The sequence below is a fragment of the Aquarana catesbeiana genome, linkage group LG04 (genome assembly GCF_042186555.1).
Source record: "Aquarana catesbeiana isolate 2022-GZ linkage group LG04, ASM4218655v1, whole genome shotgun sequence".
Taxonomy (NCBI): Eukaryota; Metazoa; Chordata; class Amphibia; order Anura; family Ranidae; genus Aquarana; species Aquarana catesbeiana.
The window spans coordinates 637,980,695-637,987,631 of NC_133327.1; the positions used below are offsets into that span (position 1 = coordinate 637,980,695).

The window sequence follows — 6,937 nt, forward strand, 5'->3', positions numbered from 1 at the left end:
AGATAATTTTTTGTTAAATATTACAAACTCCCTTTAACAATAAAAATGTTATTGGAAACATATTCACTGTCAATAATATGGCATATTTGTTTGTATTATACAATAAACTGTGTTTTAATTAATTAGGTACAATATAATATATATAGAAAAGGAAATACGATTTTAACCAATAAAAAACATCTTGAATGAACTTTGAGCTATATCAGGTTTCTTGCAGATGATAAAAATACATAATTGCTCATAAAGGGGACATTTGTTATTAAATTATTTTATATACACACATATATATATATATATATATATATATATATATATATATATATATACATATGTATATATATTTTTAATATCTGCTTCACAAATAATATTGAAGCATTTCACTCTCTAAAAAAGTTACACGAAGTATCATCGTAACTTGTAAGAAATGTCATCATAACTTGTATGTTATGTTAACATGACACCCGTTCCTAAAGTGTGCAAATTTCATGCATGATACATATCATCTGACCATTTTTTTTTTTAATTTCTCTCTACAGGTAAATGTAATCTATATTTCTCATATAATTCTAGGCAACACCAAACTATTACCTGTAGTAGTATTCCTGAAACTACAGAGATGCATACATTTTATATTTTTACAAAAACATTTAAATTTTACTTATTTCAATTTTTATTTTCATTCAGTTTGATGTTCACTTAAACATATATGCTTCCATTATACTATAGAAAAGTTACAAGGGCAAGTTTTTTTTTTTTTGCTTTACATGCTACCTTCGCTTTGGACTGTCAGTAACTGTAACAACCTAAATCGTGACAGTTTCACTCACACACATATATTATATTTCCATAGATACTTCCACCGAAATTATTTTGGATTGCACTCTTCATCAATGTTAAAGAGTTTATTTGAACAAAATGCAAATCCATAATGTTTTTGGGGAGGGAGTGTATTGAAAGCACTATTGAAGGCTTAAAGCTCTGGCATCATCTTAAAAACATTCCAGATTCTAAAAATTGACAGTATCCACAACCTCAATTAACTTATCCAACACCACAATATAGTCAAGCAGGTATTTACACCAAAATTGTAGCCAATATATCTCTGTATGTCAGACCAGATATGTAGAATGATTTTAGCCATATAGATTGTTTGCATAGCATGATAATCACTAGAATTATTATCTGAGCTGCATAAATAAAAAAGACAAGGGTACCAATCATGCAAAACAAAACCAAAGAAATTCCCAGCTCACCTCACCGACCATACCAATCATACCTGCAAATACACAAGAGGTGTCCACACTCTCTGTAATATAGACACTCCTAGGTGTGGGTAGTTACACTTTTGAAAAGACAGACCAGCTTGCTAGTTTGTTAAGAGTATAAAGAGTTAATTGTAACTATCTTATAGCATAAAAAAGACTAATGTCAGGTGCAGCAAAGCACTGCAATAAAACTACACATGCCACTTGCACATCAAGCTAGTTTATACCTTTATATCTTAAGTTCCTCCATGTATGATTAATAAAAAGCAGAAGTGTTGATTGTACAAAGGGGCACAGAAGTGGAAAGTGGAACTGTCACGAAGAAGCTGTTGCTGTTTAAAAGGATCAGATACAGCTCTGTATCCAAACAGGTTCAAGGTAATCTCGAAGAGCCTAGAATCTGTGACTTAGTTTGCAGGCAGGGGCGCTCCAGAATTGACCCTGTGGACAGATACTTTTGTGATCCATATGCCCCGTACCTTGTTGTAAAATGTTAAATACAAGAATGATAATCAACACAATGCTATAAATGCTAGTGACAAAAATTGTGAACAAAATATTGTTTGGTTATGGAAAATGTTTAAAATGGGTTGTGTGATTCTTAAAACGTTAAAGGAAAAAAAAAAAAAAGCATAAGGTAATCAACGACAAATAAAATTTAAGAAGTCGTTTTTTTCGTATGCAGTTTTATCAACAATATAAATCTTTAATTTAAAGACTGCATAAAGCCTGAAGGGCGAAAACAGTACAATATCAGTGGTTTGTGCGAGAACACCTGTACTAGAGAGGGAAAGGTCAAGAGTGATATTAGAAAGTATTATTTTACAGAAAGAGATGTAAGTGCTTAGAGCAAACTGCTGGCAGATGTAAGGTGCAAATTAACGGTAATAGAAATTATACATGGCCAGCATAGCCAATAAAAATCTATCTTTAGACATTTGTGATAGCCAAGGAACCTCTCTCCATCTGCCCCAAGCCATCTATCCTAAGGTTAAAAACAAGCAAAGGAGAGGGACCAGGTGGTCAAATTTTTGTGTTGATCTACTGTTAATTTGCAATGAGCCAATGTTTTTTAAACTCAAGAAAGGTCTGGTGCACTGTGGAACTTGTTAACCGGCTTAACTTATAAATGCAGAAGTAATGATAAAGGAACAAAACTGCTAAAGTTTACTTTTCAAGCATTCCGGGAAGCTGCACGGTTTAATGATAGGCAGGTAAGCAACAGACCCTCTCAGTCCACCTTCGGATTCCCCATAAAACAGCCACGAAGGGTAAACCTAGAACTTCACCCTTTGCTTTGTGGAAAATGATGATTAATAATAGAGTCGGTGCTCAGCATGCAAATCAGCTTGATACAAAAAAAAGCCTCACCAGGTCTGTTTGCAAGTCCCTTGCAGAGCTGGGTGTCCTTATCTCAGAACTGACCATAAACTCATAAACCACTCAACAATAGTTGTCTGGTAAGAACCTACTGAACGAAAAGTTGCACCTGTCTTTCTTGACACAACGCACCTGTCTTGTGTTGCCCATGCGCGTTTTGTTATGGTCCTACAATAGCAGAGAGCAGGGAGGGGAGGGGGACAATATAAAAAGAAAGAAAAAAAAAATCTTTCATAGCAAATTAGTCAGCTCAGCTGCCTTCAAGTGAGGTTAACCTTGCAGAGCAAACAAGCTCATAAGAACAAAAGAAAATTATCTTAAAATCTAAAAGAAAAAAAAAGGGGAAAAAATAAGTGACAAGTGTCTATGGTGATGTAGTTTGCATACAAGAGGATGCATGTTCCTTCTGTTTCTGAACTTCCAAAAGAAAACAGTGCTCCTTCGATTTCAGCACTGAGCAGTTCCTTATGAAAGCAACAGCATGTGCTCGATGTGTGGCTCTAAAACCGTCCCCACTCGCAGCAGTTATCTCACTACGGAACGCACTTGATCTGAGTTGCTCTCTTGTACAGCTTTCAACGTAGGTTGTTCTGCTGCAACACAAGGCGATCGCCAAGGAAAAAAAAACCTTCACCGTTTAAATGAATACTTGCAAACGGCAGTCTCTCTGTCTACGACATCAAAGCTCTCCATCCTTAACCCTGGTGATACTGAGGACATAATGCCAGGCACAGAAACACAGGGCCCCAGTTCTACAGCTATCACAACCAATGATAGTAAGTTTACCTTCAAAATTAAAAAAAAACCTTGATCTAACAATCCAAGAAAATCAGGTTCATACCAAAGTCAACAGTGCCCTACAAAGTACAAGGGTGGGCAACAAGCATCCCAAACGAGCCAAGACTAAAAACTTATCAGAAGCACCAACTTTCCGACAATGTTTTACAATTGAACCCTCGCGGCCCTTAAAAAGGACCCATAAAGTCATCACTGTTAAATATGATATGTTCAAGAAGGGGCAAAGTACTACAAAAAAAAAGGGGAAGTGAAGGATGCATGCAAATAGCAAGCAAATCAATACAGACAGCAAGAAAGCACCTTTAGCACATTGAACAAAACAGGCAACCCCCCCCCTAAAAAAACAAAAAACAAAAAAAAAACCAAAAGTTAAAACGCTTAAGTTAAACAGCATTCAAGAACAAGTAAGGGCGGCGCAAATAAAAACGTAAAACAATCAAAAACATAATAGAAATCAAAAACTGTCAACTTAACAAAAAAGAATCCATCAACAACAACAAAAAAATGACTCAGTTCACTTACTCCAGTTAACGCTTATCTCATTTAAGTTCCCATTCCATTCAAAGGGAAAAATCCTTAGGATGGACTGGCGAGAAGTTATCTAGGGGAAGCCAGGCTGTAGGCAATACTTACTCAAGAGAAGCTGTGCAAACTGATCCTTCTTGCCGGTTAAAGACTGAAACCACGATGCTTAGTCTATCTGCTGATGAGCAGTACAATTTGACAAGGGAGGGAGGATGTGTGAGTGCGTGTGTGTGTGTGTGTGTGTATGTGTATGTCTGAATGACTAAGAGACAGAGTGTATGTGTGTGTATGTGTGCGTGTGCGTGTGTGTGTGTGTGTGTGTGTGTGTGAAGCTAACAGAACAAACAGGAGGCAGAGTACAGAGAAGCTGGGAGAAGGCAAGAGAGGGAGAGAGAGAGGGAGAGAGAGTTCTTTTGTGCTCCTCTCCTTTGGCTGGCTGTAATTGTATTAGTTCAGCAGGCAGAGCTCAGCTGAGGCTCCGCGCTACCACAAGATTTACTTTAAGACACAGCTGGAGGAAACAGGAAGAATCAACGTCATATTCCGAGTGACGTAAGGGAGGGGGAGCACACCAATCAGGAGACAACTTCAGAAGCAAGGTGGGACAGCTAACAGTCAACTTGGAGAAGCAAAAAAAAAAAAAAAAAGGGAAATTCAGATGGGGACATGAGAGATGGAGAAGTCTGAGCCTTGCCTGGTCATCAAAGCATCAAGGATTTTCTTTTTTTTATTGCGCGCCTTTAATTTAGAATTTTTAATTTTTAAAATTTTTTTGCAACTGAAGAATCTAGAGAACCCAACTCATTTTTCATACCAGCGTCTTGTCTGGGCAAAATTTGTACGCCACTGGACAGAAAAACTTCATAATTGTTTTGTCCGAGTTGACATAAATGTTCATACAAAATTAGCATTTTTTGGAAGGGCTGTTTTTATTTTAATGAAGACCTGGCTACTAAAGGGTTGGTGTATCTCAAAGTGTTTGGTGGCTCCTACGTTGATAAGTCCTCCTATAAGCAAGCAATGAGCTTCACTCTGAAAAGCTTTACCTGGTTCCCGGTAGTCTACTGAGTCATCAGTGGGACCAGTAAATGAATATTAATAATCAGTTGGGTGTAGGAAAAAATTTGATCACCTACTTAGGCGTGTGCTTTGTATGTCAGGGCTCTTCTTCAGCCCCGACACAGGAAACAAATTCAAGGTTATCCAAACTGCCAAATACTAGTCTTGGTACTACGCCTAACGACAGCTGATGATCTTATAGAAGGCATTGAACGACTCTGAAAAGTATGCAGATGTACTTTAAATCTGCATGTTAGAGGATGTGTATTTTATCACAAAAATCTAAGGTTTCATTATTAATATTGATTATCAATTATTATTCAATATTATTATAGTGCATTTAAAGCTTTATATGAAAAAAAAGGAACAGTAAAGGAAAAAATAAATATACATAAGTAAATATATATTTTGCAAAAAACTTTTTTTTTTTTTTTTTTAATTTTAGTCATAAACAGAAAAAAAAAATTGACCTTAAAATGAATGGACTGAACCAGGCAAAACCAACCATGGACTTGAAACTGAAAAAATAGATGTGTAGATTTAAATTTGAGATTGAGATTATGCGAGATAATGCGTAGATGTGTTCTCTCTTATCAGTTGGGAATATTTCAGTGATTTGTAAATGATTGGTTGTCTGATGTTGCTAATATTATTTGCTTATCACAGTTGCAGTTTGTTGGGTTTACATACTTTCTTATGATACAAAGTGACACTTATACATATTTATGTATGCACAAGTGGTAAGGGAAAAAAAAGAGAAGGGTCTGCACGGTACACTACACTGCCGTGTCTCTAGCCTCTCACTATCTCCCTATAATTGACATCTCTCATTGTGCTTCCCAAACCCCAGCACGCTAAATAGCTGCTTCTGATCTAGCAATTACTGTGTAACGTCTGATGGACTAGATAGAATTTCTTGAGGAATCTGAAGGAAAATGTCCAGAATGTTGTTAATATTCAGAATATGACAACCATCTCTCATGTCAGTAATCCTGAGGGGCAGAAAAGGTGACCCACTAATAGAAAAAGACGAAAGCTATGTCAACACTTTATAAATACATTCATCCACACATTTATGCGTCTTCTACATGTAAACGCACTACATACATAGGTTTTATCCAAAGTGTTTAGTACTAACTGCATCAATTTATTGTCCAACAATAGGTGTGCCAAACACAAGGGCATTTATATGTGTTTTACAGTGCGTTTACAACGTGTTTTTAAATAGTTCTTTTAGACCTGACAACATTGCTGGACTGCATAGCAATTATGTCCAAGACTGCTGAAAAAAAAAAACTCAACACACCAGTACACTGAAAATGCATTGGATTTTGCTTGTGAACGCTCGTACCAAAGCCCCCCCCCAACCACCCAACCTCCCCGAAAGTCAAAAGCATTACAGGGCAGCCGGATGACAGATTTTGTCAACACGGGACACCTTGACGCTCTGTCTGTTTATCTAAGTGCATCATGGAAAATACTAGCTCGAAGGACTACAAATCACTATATAACCAATCATGACACATCTACCGAATTGGTGTATAGATATTTTAATAAACATTAACTTAAAAAAGCCAAATTGCTTTGACAGGTAACAAAATTTGCTCTAATTTACAGAAACGGGGATTTTTTTTCTTTAAAAATAGTCTAGTTTGAAAAACCAGGGATAATTCCAAGGACGATGTTTTTCAGGAACAAATCTTGGAACCCTCAGATTCAGCCTGGAAGTCAGGGACAGCTGATGACTGAGAGTTTAATTCAAAAAAAGAAAAACTGGCCAGGAACGATAGCACTGTGTAGATTACTAGAGTGTATAAGAAGGAGAAGTTACATGAGCATCTACAAAAGATATCTGAATGTCACCGATAGCCATGAGTAATCTTTTGCATGACTATGACTCAAGTCTTCAT

At 36.6% G+C, this 6,937-nt stretch overlaps 1 protein-coding gene across 3 annotated transcripts in view; it reads right to left on the reverse strand.

The window, feature by feature from the left end:
- Positions 1-4,458, reverse strand: part of PROX1 (prospero homeobox 1) — a 120,646-nt gene extending 116,188 nt beyond the window's left edge. Inside the window, exon 1 of one of the 3 annotated variants that reach the window (XM_073628387.1) lies at positions 4,077-4,458. The gene's annotated coding sequence lies outside the window, so the exon portion shown is untranslated. Of the gene's footprint in view, positions 1-2,636; positions 2,789-4,076 lie in introns of those variants that run through there. The other 2 variants (XM_073628390.1, XM_073628388.1) reach the window with 2 other exon arrangements.
- Positions 4,459-6,937: the final 2,479 nt, after the last annotated feature.